We start from the raw sequence: 15,918 nt of genomic DNA, 5'->3' as shown, positions 1-15,918 counted from the left end.
CAGTGACCATCCACGTCAAGGCAGGAGACCGAGGATGTCTCACCCATGGCCCGGAGAGCAATGTAGCCCAAACTGAAGAATGAGGATGAACTGGGACAGGGACAGGGCCAGCTTCATGGTGTATGATGAGGGCAGTGTGTGCAGGAGGGACTCACACTTGGTTTAACACTCTGCTGTTCTGTTGCCATCTTGAAATTCTTAATAGTTTAATAGTTTTTTGTTTTGTTTTGTTTTGTTTTGTTTCTTCAGACAGGGTCTTACTCTCTTGCCCAGGCTGGAGTGCAATGTTGTCATAGCTCACTGCAGCCTTGAATGCCTGAACTCAAGGGATCCTCCCACCTAGGCCCCTAGAGTGTCTGCTGTCTGCCACCATGCCCGGCTAATTTTTTTTTAAGTTTTATCTAGAGACAGAGTCTCACTATGTTACCCAGGCTGGTCTCCAACTCTGAGACTCAAACTATCTTTTCATCTCAGCCTCCCAAAGCACTGGGATTATAGGGGTGAGCCAAGACTCCTGGCCTTAATAGTTTTCTTTTTTCTTTTTTTTTTTTTTTTTTTTGATGTAGAGTCTTGCTCTGTCTCCCAGGCTGGCATGCAGTGGTATGATCTTAGACCACTGCAGCCTCTGCCTCCTTGGTTCAAACCATTCTCCTGCCTCAGCCTCCTGAGTAGCTGGGATTACAGGCACCCACCATCACACCTGGCTAGTTTTTGTATTTTTAGTAGAGATGGTGTTTCACCATGTTGGGCAGGCTGGTCTCGAACTCCTAACCTCAAGTGATCCACCCACCTCAGCCTCCAAAAGTGCTGGGATTACAGGCGTGAGCTACCACAGCTGGCCATGGCCTTAAGAGTTTTGTTTAACACGATGTCTGCATTTTCATTTTGTACCAGACCCTGAAAATTATGTAGCTGGTCCTGACTCAGACATATTCACAACACACAATGGCCCACGTGAGAGCTCCAGGAACATCTTGGCAGAGGCATTGGACCTAAAGAGCCACCACTGGACATGACAGAAGAGAAGAGTCCCGCGTAGTGGCCCAGAAATCTGCATTTGTGAGTGCACATCAGGCACCACCTCAAACCCCAAGAACCAAGGGGGCAGGGTTGAGAGTCGGCTTCCTGCAATTCTGCAGACGGGTGGTGAACAGAAGAAAAACTCTTTCCGTTATTGTTACTATAAACCCATATTGCAATCCCTTGGTAATGGCTACCTGAGGAAAAAATAGGCTTCAGTTAAAAAGAAAAAAGAAACTGGCTTGAGAGAGAAAAACCATAGCATTCAGAAATAAAATAACTTTGAAAACATTTACTCTCTCAGATATCCAAGGGGGGCTGTTAGAGACAAGGCTTACGCCAGACTTACAATCTCCCATATATATTCTAAAAATTTATCGGTATTCTTTTGGAAAAGAAAAGCAAAAGAATTCAAGTATTCACCCAGAAAATACTACAACTAGGCTATTGTGTTTGGGCTCATATACACACAGAAACACAGAGAAATCAGCACAAACTCCTTTTGCAAACCAGTTAATGTGGCTGCGCCAAAGAACCAGCATATCTGAGAGTGTAGCACATACTGGGGTCTCCGTGAGTATTTGCTACATGAGTGGATCTGGCATTCTGATCAGCAAACTCCCAGAGCCCAGGAACATTCCTGAAACCTGGTAAGTACACAGGAGTAGGAACACACACAGTAGAGGAAAAAACAAAAAGATAAACAAGCCGAGAACCTGTCATTATTCATCAAAACTAGAAAGAGATAAGGAAATACAGAGGCAAGAAATGCATGTCATTATTATAGCACTGCTAAGACGACTACTGCTGATGGCCAAAGCCCATGGAAGATTCCCCATGAACGCTTGTAAAAATCACTGCACATGTGTTAACTGCTTTGATATTTTCACATGAAGTGGAAAATATGATCTGTAATTCACAGAATGAGAAAGCAGAGGCACAGAGGGATCAAGTCACTTGCCTCAGATCACAGGGCTGGTAACTGAAGTTGAGGAGTCCAGCTCCAGGTTGAAATCCGACGTGACTTTTCAGGCCTGACCACAGGTGATTACAAAGGCTTTATCCAGCAAGCCTCACAGGGAACAGGGCCTGCCCTCCTCGCAGCAGGCTTCATGTCCAGCCAGGGCATGGTAGGCTCTTCAGGGAGCTGGGGCCCTGATGTTCAGCCAGGCTCTCACACAGCTGCGTTCCTAGCCCAGGAATCTTCATTCCTAGGTATCTACCTGAGGCTTTTAGCTGAGGTCTTCCTCAGGGGCCTCTGCAGAGTCTCCTTATCAGGAGGAGTGGGTGGCAGGCTGGGGACTGAAGACCCTTTGCCCCACTCTGACTCAGTGCTCAGGACTCTTCTACTCCTATCCCCTGCCCTCCTCGTCTCCACAGCCCCAGGGTCTATTAAACTGCCAGAGCCTTTTGTTCGGGGACTCCCTCAGTAGTGAGATGAGCCCATGTCCGTGCAGATCCACCAGCGCACCATCCCACAGTGGGGAGGAACAGAACGGTGGGAGGTGACGCCTTCCCAGGTCAGCCCCCTGCTCGTGCCATCACAGTGAGTGAGCCAGTCCCACCGAGGGAGGAACAGAAAGTTGGGAGGAAATGTCTTCCCAGATCGTGCCATCACAGTGGGTGAACCAATCCTGTAGGAGGGAGGAACAGAACAGTGCGAGGCGGTGCCTTTCTGGGTCAGCCCCCCTGCTTGTGCCATCACGGTGGGTGACCCAACCCCACAGGAGGGAGAACAGAAAGTTGGGAGGTGACACCTTCCCGGGTCAGCCTCCTGCTCATGCCGTGACAGTGAGTGAGCCAATCCCATGGAGGGAGGAACAGAATGGTGGGAGGTGACACCTTCCTGGGTCACCCTCCAGCTAGTGCCATCACAGTGGGTGACCTAATCCCATGGAGGGAGGAACAGAATGATGGGAGGTGACACCTTCCCGGATCAGCCCCCTGCTTGTGCCATCATAGTGGGTGACCTAATCCCATGGAGGGAGAAACAGAATGATGGGAGGTGACACCTTCCCGGATCAGCCCCCTGCTTGTGCCATGACAATGAGTGAGCCAATCTCATGGAGGGGGGAACAAAATGATGGGCGGTGTGACACCTTCCCGGGTCACCCTCCTGCTAGTGCCATCACAGTGAGTAAGCCAATCCTGTAGGAGAGAGGAACAGAATGATGGGAGGTGATGCCTTCCCAGGTCAGCCCCTGCTTGTGCCATCAGAGTGGGTGACCTAATCCCACAGGAGGGAGAACAGAAAGTTGGGAGGTGACACCTTCCCTGGTCAGCCTCCTGTTCATGCCATGATGGCGAGTGACCCAACCCCATGGAGGGAGGAACAGAATGATGGGAGGTGACACCTTCCTGGGTCAACCCCCTGCTCTGCTCGTGCCATCACAGTGGATGACCCAAGGCTCACGTCTTTCATTCTGGTTTGCATTCAGTGAGCTCCAGCATGGGCAGCTCAGCTCTCTCTCCCACTCAGCTGAACTCCTGACAGAGGTCCACTTCAGTTTGTTGTTGTTGTTGTCCCCCTCTAATGAATGTCACATGAGATGAAACAAGTGTGCTGTAAATGCCCGAAGGAGAAGCCTGTTGAACTGGCTCAGTCTTTCCTGAAGAAGCCCCATCGCCGGGCTGGGGTGCTGGTGCTTGTCTTAAGGTGTCCTGCAAGCTGTGGGAAGAACAGGTGCAGGAGCTCCCGGACCAGACACATTGTCACTGCGCAGGTGATAACTAATTTGTTAAAGAGATACCTGTCATTGGCAGGAGATGCTGGCTTCCTTCAGCCTCTATGCATAACTGAGATAGAATTTAGCAAGAATATCATTTCCTCATTTTTGTAACTTAAGTGCCTTTCCCCTGCATGTCAACATCACCAGGGAAGCCTACTGGGCACCAACCTTTGAACAGGGGCTTGGCATAGGTGAACACGGCAAAAAGATACTAGTAAAGCTGAAATTTCTTTTCAAATGAATCAATTTTTCTGCCCTTTGACTAAAGATAAACAACTGGCAGGACGATCTAACAAATGAATAGAGTTTCTCTTTACAATTCTACTATAAGGGATTATTTTTATTCATTTAAGTCCTTTTCCGTGTTAGTTTTAATTATACATGTAAGGCATATTCCTTTTAGAAAAATGTAAAACATAAGTAATGATAATAACAGTAGTAAATTACTTAACACACCACTGCCCAGACAAATTCACCATTGACATTTAACTGTATGGATGTACATGATTTTTCATTGAATGTGTCATGAACTTCTCTCTATTACCTATACATATTTATATATGAAAATAATCTGCTCAATGAATTGTAAATAAGAGACATACATTTGAAATTTAAGCATGTGGCTAAGTCTAGAGCACACAGCTATAAGTTAGAGAAAACTTAATTCACAGCAGTGATTCCCATTTTTGAGAGGAAGGACCCATGCCTGAAAATGCAGATCGTTCATGCCTGAGGCCACTAGTCCACAGAAGAGGGTCCTGTCCCTGTTGCCTGTTCCACATTGATCATTCTGGTGTGGCTGAAAGAGGCTTATCCCATTAACTGAGGGCAGAATTCAAGACTGAGTTATCTACATTCTTGCGAACAAAAGTGTTTTGTATTAACTGAAAAAAATGAAGCAAAGCTTAATTTCTCTAAATGAAGTTCAACGTGTATTTAAAGACATGATCTTCAGCTGGGCACAGTGGCTCATGCCTGTAATCCCAGCACTTTGGGAGGCCAAGGCGAGTGGATCACCTGAGGTCAGGAGTTCAAGACCAGCCTGGCCAATATGGTGAAACCTCGTCTCTACTAAAAATACAAAAATTAGCTGGGTGTGGTGGTGGGTGCCTGCAGTCCCAGCTACTCGGAAAGCTGAGGCAGGAGAATTGCTTGAACCTCGGTGGTGGAGGTTACAGTGGGCTGATATTGCACTACTGCACTCCAGCCTGGGCAACACAGCAAGATTCCATCACAAAAAATAAATTAAAGACACAGTCTTCAGAGATAATCCTGGTTGCAATAAAAAGCAATCTGCCACTTTGTAAGAATGGCAGATACGGGATTCACTCGCCTGACATTGAAAGAAAAATAACGCCTACCATGTATGGAACCATTTTAGGGACAGACCTTATGCCTCATGCTAGACGCTTTAATATCTCTTACATCATGTAATCATCAATTCTGGGGAAGAGGCATTATTAACACAATGTTATAGATAAGATGATTATGGCAGAACTAAGGTAAGTAATAGCTTAGGCAATGTCACACAGCCTCAGGGACAGAGACAGAACTTACTCTGGTGCAGTCTGGCTCCAAGGTCAATGTCTTTCCATAAACTTAACCTGGGCATCCCATTGCTGTAACAGACTCACCCTGGGAGGAACTGAGTGATTATTTAAAAGTAAAGTTGGTGGTAGCTCTTCACTTAACAGTAGCGCATGGGTATCCTCTGCTCTGCCAGTCTAAAAGTGCTAGAAAGTAGACTGATTCTTGGCTGGGCATGGTGGCTCACACCTGTAATCCCTGCACTTTGGGAAGCCAAGGCGGGTGGGTCACTTGAGGTCAGGAGTTTGAGACCAGCCTGGTCAACATGGTGAAACCCCCGTCTCTACTAAAAATACAAAAATTAGCCGGGCATAGTGGCAAGCACCTGTAACAGCAGCTACTCAGGAGGCTGAGGCAGCAGAATTGCTTGAACGCAGGTGGCAGAGGTTGCAGTCAGCCGAGATCACACCACTGCACTCCAGCCTGGGCAACAAAGCGAGATTCTGTCTCAAAAAAAAAAAAAAGAAAAAGAAAACAGACTGATTCAGAGTTCAAGCCACTGACCATCCTTGGAGAAAGAGACTTTCTCAGGAACCCCAATAATTAAACAGATTATCATCCACTCAAAAGACCCTGAGAAATAAAGAGTTCAAATGCTTTTTAAAAAATTTACCTTATTTCAAGGAATATTATAATTAGAAGAGATCATCTCTATCAAGAGATTTAAATATTTTTATATCCTAGAAATTTAACCGTATGAATTAATAGAAAAAAGTTAAAATATAAACACCTTCATCAGAGGATTATTTATAGTTATAAAAGCAACAATAAGGCACTGTAAACTTTTAACAATGAATAAATACACTCATATGGTAGAATGCAGACAAATGTCAACAAAACTTGGTTGGAATATAGAAAATTTTTATAACATGATGTGAAAAACCCAAGACTGTATTTATAGCCTGAGCTTAAAATGTAAAACAATATGTGTAACAACAGACTGGGAGAGAATCCACCCACAGTCAAGCAGGTGTCCTCTCAGGGCAGTGCAATTACAGGTACAGTTTTCTCCCTTACACTCCTATGCACATGTTTTTTTGTTTTTTTTTTTTTTTTTTTTTTTTTTTTGCTTTATTGAGCATATGTTACATTTAAGAAAAGAAAAAAAACGTAAAATTTCAATTTGGAACAAGCTGATCATTTTTACCAGTTCTCCTCGAATTGTAATAGGTGCGTGCTCACCTGGGAACTTGTTGAAAATTCAGATTCTGATTAATTTTGCAGTAAATTCTGAGATTCTAGACTTATGTTGATGCTGTAGGTTGGGGACCACAGCTGGAGGGTGGTTTCATGTCAACACATAAGTAAGAATCATTGCAGATCCTCTTAAGTTAGAGATTTGGAGACCAGAAGCTTCCCTTGTAAGTTCTTTCCTTATAACCCGAATCTGGAAGTGTCATTGAATTGCTCCCTGCGCCTCTCGTGTTCTGATGCCAGCCTGTTCCTTTCCTAGCTGAGCTCTGTTCTGCATGAATTTCAAAATCTGCAGCCCAGCCCCTGAGGTTTTCTTCTCCTGGGTAACCTTCCTTTGCCCCTGTTTTGAAATTAAATTCCTTTTGTTCTGCTCATGTTGGCGCAAAAATCTTCTCAAGTCAGTTTAAGAAAACCATCACTAAAACAATTTTCTTGAGGAGTGTAATTATAAAGCTAGTAATTAGACTCCACTAAATGAATAGTGTAGTGGTTAGATTACATTTAGACAAGCACCACGTACCCCATTCTGTTTTAATCCCCCCTTAATTGCAATCCTGTTTGTTTGCATAAAAGGGCTTTAAATGGTAATGATACGACTATCATATATACTCTTGTAAGATTACACCACTTATAAATCGAGGGAGATTTGATGTACACCGTGTTACCCATGATCTTATCCATGGTGGCAGATGTGGGAGAGGCTGGAGGAACTTCTCCAGCATTGTGTCAGTGTGGGAAAGGAATGCTAGAATTCAACCTGTGGAAGTGATGTGAGAAGTCACCGAAGCCTGATGCGGGTCTTTCTTAGCACATCTGCCAGATGGCACCATACAGGGCCTATCTGAGGCTCTGCCCAGCTTGCCACATCATCTCCCCAACAGAATCATGCCCTTGACTTTCTGTGTTGATTGTTTTAGTGCTTAGACTTGTGGTGCATTTAGTAACCTGTTTATCTTCTCTATTTGCTCCAAGGCACCTGCAGCTTTCTCAAAGCACGAACAGTGCTCTACTCCTCCCATTTGAGACAGCCACATCTTCTTGTGCAGTGCCAGCCCCGTCTCTGAGACCAGTAGTGAAAGTGGAGGCTGCAGTAAACGGATTTGGCCATACTGGGCACCCGGGCACCATGGCTGCTTTTAACTCCGACCAAGTGAATATTGTCCACTCTCAATGACCCCTTCATCGACCGCAACTACATGATACACATATTCCAGTATGAGTCCACACATGGCAAGTTCCACAGCCACATCAGCCTTGAGAATGGAAGCTTGTCATCAATGGAAATCACATCATCACCTCTCAGGAGTGCAATCCCACCAAAATCAAATGGATTGATGCTGATGTTGATTATGTCATTTAATACACTGGCATCTTCACCATCTTGGGGAAGGCTGGGGCTTACCGAGATGGGGGAGCCAAAAGGGTCATCATCTCTACCCGATCTGCTGATGCTTCCGTGTTTGTAATGGACACAAACCATGAGAGGTAAGCAAATAACCTCATGGTGATCAGAAATGCTTCCTGCACAACCAACTACTTAGTCCCCCAGATCAAGGTCATCCGTGACAACCTCAGCATCATAGAGGAACTCGTGACCACAGTTCATGCCATCACTGCCACCCAGAAAACTGTGGCTGGCCCCTGTGGGAAACTGTGGCATGAAGGCTATAGGGTTCTCCAGAACATAATCCCTGCCTCTAATGGCACTCCCAAGGCTGTGGGCAAAGTAATCTCTAAGCAAGAATCTCACTGGCATGGCCTTCTGTGTTCCTACTGCCAAAATGTCAGTCACAGACCTAATCTGTCTGGGGAAACCTGCTAAATATGAGGATATCAAGAAGGTGGTGAAGCAGGCATCAGAGGGCCCTCAAGGGCACCATGGGCTACACTGAGCACCAGGCTGCCTCCTATGAGTTTAACAGTGACACACACTCTCCCACCTTCTACGCTGAGCAGACATTGCCCTCAATGACTACTTTGTCAAGCTCATGTTTTGGTATGACAATGAATTTGGCTACAGTAACAGGGAGCCTTATGGTCCACATGGCCTTCAAGGAAGAAGAGACCCCAGACCACCAGCTCCAGCGAGACAACAAGAGGAAAAGAGACCCTCAGCTGCCGTGGAATCCCTGCTCCCACTCAGTACCCACCACACTGAGAATCCCCCCTCAACACAGTTTCCACTCTAGAACGCCTGAAGAACAAGGGGACTAGGGAGCCCCACCCTCTCACTTACCATCAATAAAGTCCCCTGTACTCAGCCAAAAAAAAAAGCCCCCCAAAAGCTCCTGTGGCAGGAACGGAGCTCCCCCAGCACGAGCATCTCTTCAGGAGTCTGCATGTGCAGTTGGCCCACAGTGAAATATGCAAAGACTCACATCATGCAAAGCTTCACTCTGTATCCAGGAACCACTCAATTCACCCAAATTTCCCCTGAAGATGATGTATGCCTTTGACCTGTCTCATATCATCCAAAGGACAAAAAGCTCCTAATAACTAATAGTCATTGGGTGTTCAACACTGTGACATGTTTAGATGCCTTATACCATTCCATTTGTCCAATAAGCCCTGTTTCATAGGTGAAAACAGGCTCAGAGAAGGAATGTAATTCATTCAAGTTCAACCAGCGAAGGAAGCAGAGCAGAGATTGCAACTCATGCTTTTCTAACTCCAGGGTCCAAATTATTAGCCACTATGCTCAACCAGTGAAGCACATTCTCAGGTTGCCAGCCCATTTTTATTTTATGGAGCCTAAGCCCTCAGCTCTCCTTCCACATGCCTCCCTCCAACTTTGGAACGTCTTCAGCTTCTCTGATTGGTGAAGCGTTGAATGCCTCCTGCAAAATTTAGATGGCCTATGACTTTGTTGAGAAAGACCATGCCTCGCAAGAGCTGTGAGGCCTGACTGAGACCGCAAAGCCAGAGAATCTGCAGTTGTGTTTTCTTGTCTAACAGTGCTGAGCTTCATAGCTTCCCACAGGGTGGTGGGGAAAATATTATGCTAAGAGCATCTCTGAGTTCTCCAGGAGCCTCTTCCTGCCTCTTTAATCTGAGATTTGCATTTCCTTATCTAGGAAATGAAAATAATTATATCTATGCCTCTAAGATTTCAGGGGCGTGTGTGTGTGTGTGTGTGCGCACAAAATGAGATAAGGTGTGTAAAGCATTTTGTAAATGGAAAATGTTATTGCATGTAAATTATTATAGTATGACTTCACTCGATTTAGAATACGCATTGCTTAATAAAGTGAGTTTATCTCTGGAGCAGTTTAGATGTCGTATGTCGTATCAAGGAAAAATTGTATTATATTACATAGAAGTGTTCTTTATGTTTATATATTTACCTTATTCAAATATAAAAATACAAGTAGGGTGTTTCCTTAGATGTTGTAAGCCTTCTTTTATATTTTATTCTTTATCCTGGTTTCAATTTGTATGCTTTGGATTCCCTCTTCGGTAAGAGAATTACTCTGTTCTCGGCTGATTGATTCTAGGCATTTGCTGAGTGCAGCCCAACTATGACATATTTGCATCTTTAAGGCTTGAAACATTTTTTTCAGTTTTTAAAATGAGTTTATTTGGGGGAAATGTATGACTTCTTGAACTAATGGCAAATTAAGTTAATAAAATTCATACCTGCTGTGGGCAATGATGATTATATATCAAAGGAAACATAAATCAAAGGCTAAATTCCACACTCTGTAATTGATCACATTTCCCATTCATTTCCATGGAAATACTTTCTGTTTGGGATTATAATGTTGAGGCATAGAGCAATGATTCTTCCTTTTAAGTTGCTTCTCTCTCTGGCCTTCTCCTACTGCTGACACTCTCTTTCTTCCTACCTGGTCACACAACCGTCAGAGTTTGCTCACCACAAATGTTCACTACTTAGACGACACTTACAATACTGCAGTACTCCTTGCCCTTAGGAAGTATGTTTGTTTGTAATTGTGTTTGCTGATGATTTGTTAACAACAATCACATTTTAAAAACAAACTTGAAAAAAAGCTGGTGCAGAATGAGACACAAAGCTGTTTCCCACAAGGCATGTTTCCTACAAGGCCCTTCTGGCTCTATTTGGCCAGATTCTGGCTCTAATACCCAGATTCTGGCTCTATTTAGCCAATGACATAACCTCCCAGTCCAGTGACCCCTCACTTGCATTATGAATTATCATTCTTAAAGTAAGGCCAATTCAAGAGAGTTTAAAAATGATGTGATCTCTGACAATACTTTTGAAACTAGGTGGATTTGACTTAGTATACATTTTATGGAGACCATAAATCCAAGTCCACCTGAGGCTGGGTCAACCAATTAGAAATTGTGAGATGAGTTTAGAAATATTTATTCTACTAGATGTGTATCTAAACTGTGTATTTCTTTTGAACCCAGATTAGTCTCTTGCATAGTTTCTATTAAAAACTTGTACTGAGACAGATGGATTCCACAGACAATCTTAGCTTTAATCCAGAGCCCTAGAAGTTTCTTAGAATCTGAAATGAGTGATAGTAGCTTTCGTGCTATTATTTACATCATATATCATATTAGGATTTACTTAGTCGATACTTTCATAAAATACGACATTGATGGATAGCAAAGTGCACAAAATAATTAAGCACACGAAAAGCAGTCCACTTAGAGGAAAAATTGCAAAGAGTAAGTACAGTCAGAGATGCTAGGTGAACTATCAAATATAGACAGATTTTTGGCTAATTCACATCAGGGGTTAAGAATATTTAGAAGAAACATTTCAGGCAAATATACAGTGAACAGAAGATCAGAAGAGAGCATGACGAGTTTAGAAAACATATAATCAAAAGTCACTAAAATTCAAATCAAATCAATATGATTCAATTTAACACAGCATTCACTTTGCAAATACTTTGTGCCAATGCACTGTAGCAGGGGCTCTGATATTTAATATATTACCCTTGACCTCAAAGAATGTAGACCTAGAAAGGAAAGTTAGAAAAAGGCATAAGGGTCCAGCTTCAAGTACCCTAGAACTTAAAGTATAATAAAAAAAAAAAGTTAAGCACAATTAAAAAAAGGAAAAAAAGAAAAAGGTATAAGGGAATTTAAAAAACAACTTACAGTAAGATAATCGAAGAAAGTAATTGATTATTGGCCAGGCGCACTGGCTCATGCCTGTAATCCCAGGACTTTGGGAGGCCCAGGTGGGAGGATTGCTTGATTCCAGAAGTTTGAGAACAGCCTTGGCAACATGGTGAAATCCCGTCTTTACCAAAAATACAAAAAAAATGCCAGGCATGGTCGTATGCACCTGTAATCCCAGCTACTCAGGAAGCTGAAGAGGGAGGACTGCTTGATTCCAGAATGTTGAGGCTGCAGTGAGTCAATATCATACCACTGCACTACAACCTGGGAGACAGAGCAAGATCCTGTCTCAATGAAAAAAGGAAGAAGGGAGGGAGGGAGGGAAGGAAGGAAGGAAGGAAGGAAGGAAGGAAATGAAAGAAAAAGAAAGAAAGAAAGAAAGAAAGAGAGAGAGAGAGAGAGAAAGAAAGAAAGAAAGAAAGAGAAAGAAAGAAAGAAAGAAAGAAAGAAAGAAAGAAAGAAAGAAAGAAAGAAAGAAAGAAAGAAAGAAAGAAAGAAAGGAAGGAAGGAAGGAAGGAAGGAAGGAAGGAAGGAAGGAAGGAAGGAAGGAAGGAAGGGAGGGGAGGAGAGGAGAAGAGAAGAGAAAAGAAAAGAAAAGAAAAAAAAAAAAAGAAAATTGATTATTAAATTAGATGCCTGGGTTTGAATTCCACCAAGTCACTTATTTCTTTGTCTGTTTCCTCAATGACATATGAGGACAATAAGACCATGTAGACCAGTAGACCATTTAGAAATACTGGGTGTAAAAGTACTTTTTAATGTTTCTTCTCTCCCTGGGAATAAACTCATGGGCAGGAACTGAGGCCCTCAGGGATTTAACAACTGTACAAATAAACATGAAACGGGCAGCAGAGTTCAACTCCCAATGCTGCAGTGGGTGAGGAAAAAAGAACCCCTTAAGAAGACAGAGTTCCATGTTTCTGTGACAGGTGGTGAGTGGGAGAATCCTGGTGGCATGGGATGGGACGAGAGGACATGTGGGAACTTTGGGTGGAGTGCAGAGTACATCAAAGGAATGAGGGAAAGATTGGAAAGGAAATCAGTCCTTACTTAGCTCATGTGGAACCTTTGTTTTCAAGTAGGCCAGGGATATTCAGAGCTGTGTTTGGAAAAAAAAAAAAAAAAGTCTGGAAATAATGTGTAAGTGGGCTGAGAGGCTGGTGATACAGAAAACAGAAAGAGTATCAGGAAGCCTTTGTCTACAGGGAAACAACATGTCCTCTAGTATCTAAGGTGAAAATGGTAGCGGGAATTACCAGGAAGGAAAGATGTGGAGAACAAGTCTGTTTTGCTTGGATTTTGTGGGAGCTCACCCTTGTGATAATGATCATAGTGGCTTGTATTTGTACCACGGTAGGTAGAGACTGTCTTCTGAATAGCCTTGCTGGCTAAGGTGAGTCTATCCTGAGTAGAGGTTTGAGTCATCAGAGCCCTTCATAAAGATGAATCTGGCAGCAGTGAGGTCATGGATTATGAAGAAACTGAATTCAGAAGAAGTGGGAGGGGCTGGGAATAGCTCAGATGGTAGATATGATTTAGCAAAACTGAACTAAAATATGTGGGTGGTGGGACAAAGACTTAAAACATGGTCGTGGCACTTTTCTCCACACCATTTTTAGTTTTGCCCTGAGGCAGGACAACTTTAACCGAGCCTTAAGTCCATGTCACTCATGCCGACTGCTGCACTCTTTGTCCAGGTACGAGGTAACAGCCCAAACTGTTGTGTTGGCAGTGGTCGTTGAAAAGATGAATGTGTTCCTGGTTTATAGAGCATAGTCATTTATGGAATGTGGAAATCAGAATGGTGAATAGTCAAAGATGACACCAGGTTTTTACAGCTTGGATGATTGAAAGAACGTTAGTTCCATTACATAAAATCAAGAAGAGCAGTGGGATTTCAGTTTTGGACAGATTGAGGTGGAGGTGATGACAGACGGACACCTAGGTAGAGAAATTTAACAGAAAGCTGGAAATGTTGGCACTTTAGGGAAGGAGCAGAGCCGAGTATAAAGACTTAGAAGACATACCATTAAAACTGTAGTCAAAGCCAGACGAGTGATTACTTTCCTGAATTAATAAAGCAGTTCCTGTGATGGCGGATGAAGCAACAGTATTCATCACGTCATCCTGGTTCCCACAGTCACAGCAGGTACAGCTCTCAGAGTGGAAAGAACTTTGCCTGGTTTCTTCATATTCAGATTTAAGGGAGAAGAGACTATGATGTAGTTGATTTAATCAGCTTAGTCCGCCAAACCAGATAATTAAGCCCTCTCCACCACACTTCCAGTTCATCTGCTTTGTCCCTAAATTACTCAATTTGTATAGCGACATTGATTAAGTATCCAACTACTCCACTGTGTATGGGATACAATCATTATAAATCTTAAAGGAATTGTCCAAAGAACTTAACCTGGTATGAGGTTCTAATAGCATGTAAAGTGAATCTAAGTCATCAGAGGTTTATTTTATTAAGAGTTTTCTGCACATCTCTAATTCTATTCTGCACATTACTGATCAATCATTTAAACGCTGAATATAGTTTTAAAAATTAGGGAGTTTAAAACCATCAAGAACTTTTTTCAATCATTTGCTAATATCAGAAGGAAGTTCCATGAGGCTAAATTGGAAATAATGAATTCTCACATGAAAAGATAGAAATATTTATCATATAAATGATTAAAAACTAAGAATGATTAGAATCATAAAACTTTAATAAAAAACTACAGTGCAAAATTTCAATATTTTGAAATGAGTGCATAAATTGCTTGCTATGAGGACTGTTGCTTCTATCTGCAAAATTCATATACATTTTAAATGCAAGGGATGACATTTCTTGGTGGAAGGAGAAAAAAGCAGACAAGAAACCTGAGGTTATGTTTTCTGAGACCTTGGACAAGTCGTCTGCCCTGTTTGGGTGTCAATTTTCTTATAGATAGATGAGTTTAGAATAAATCCAGCTTTTCCCATGCACTCCCAGGAGCACCTTCAGGGAATGGTGGTGTGTGGGGATACTGAGCTTCACCCAGGGTGGTCTCATTTGCCTTTTTTACATTTCGCTTTAGAGTTTCTTTTTCATTTAAGCAAATGATTCTAAGCTTTAAAAGGTATATTTGCAAACGCTTAGACCAGATGTTCTTCACCCATCCCAGAAGTTGGTAGAGTCTAAACTATTGTGTACTGGAAGTCTTATGGAATAGTTTTTAAAAATAGCATTTGCTTTGTGGACAAAGAATAAATAATGATTAAATAAGCAGGAGGGAGTAGGGTAGAGGGAGAAGGCATGGCACATGACTGGCAACCCAGAGGCTTCCTGTTGGTGGCTTCATTCTCCAGGCTTGCCAATTTCTACTCCTTCAATTCAGACCTCAACTCTTCCAAGGGCCCGCCCTGAGTCATTCTGCAAATATTGCAATCTCTGTCCTCCAGCCTCAGTCACCTTCCCACACACACAAACGCACACCCACTTCTGATCCACCATACTGGGCTGCACTATTTATTTGTCCATAGTATTTGACACCTTAAGGGAAAGAGCTCTGTCTCTTTTGTTCATTGCTGTATCCCAATTTCGTTGAGTTGTGTGGGATGCAAACACTTGTTGAAAGAATGGATTCTGGGTGACTGGGCCCAGTTTTTAAGCGAAGGATACTTGGCCAGTTCCAAGACACCATTGCAAAATCCTCTCCTCTCCCAGCCTCTCATTCTCCCCAAGTGCTCTTCTCTCTGAGTCCCTTTTTCTGAACCACGTGAGTGTTAGTTTGATGCCATCCAAATCTTATTGGGTGTTAATTTATGATGAAGATTACTCAGGGCTATCTGGCCAGTCCCAGGGTTTTAAACTTTCAAGGAGGACTTTTGGAGGATGAAAACAGCTTTTGGTGGCTTTGCAGTTGGGAAAATTAGTGCTTTGAGAAGAAGGCTGCATCCTTCCTACTTCGTACGGTGAACGTGGGCACGGAAGGCAGAGTCACAGAGCTTGGAGAATGCAATTCTAAAAAATTCATGCAAGGGGTGGGGCTTGGGGAGAGAAGGGAAATGTCACCAGTATTCACTACATACACTGCTGGAGGAAGGATATAAGTACCATTTACTTGGCACCTGTTACTGATTGGGAACTATACCAGTCACTGTAATAGGCTAGTGTTTTAACATGTAGGTTTTATTATCCAGGTATGGTGAGGCATGGGTCAGAAGATGACTGCCATTGGAAAGATGGTTTGTCACTCACAGTTCCCAGGAGGAGGGGCATGTCACACCATGGGAGCCCACA

This window comes from Chlorocebus sabaeus, chromosome 9 (genome assembly GCF_047675955.1).
Source record: "Chlorocebus sabaeus isolate Y175 chromosome 9, mChlSab1.0.hap1, whole genome shotgun sequence".
Taxonomy (NCBI): domain Eukaryota; kingdom Metazoa; phylum Chordata; class Mammalia; order Primates; family Cercopithecidae; genus Chlorocebus; species Chlorocebus sabaeus.
This window is presented reverse-complemented; position numbering follows the sequence as displayed.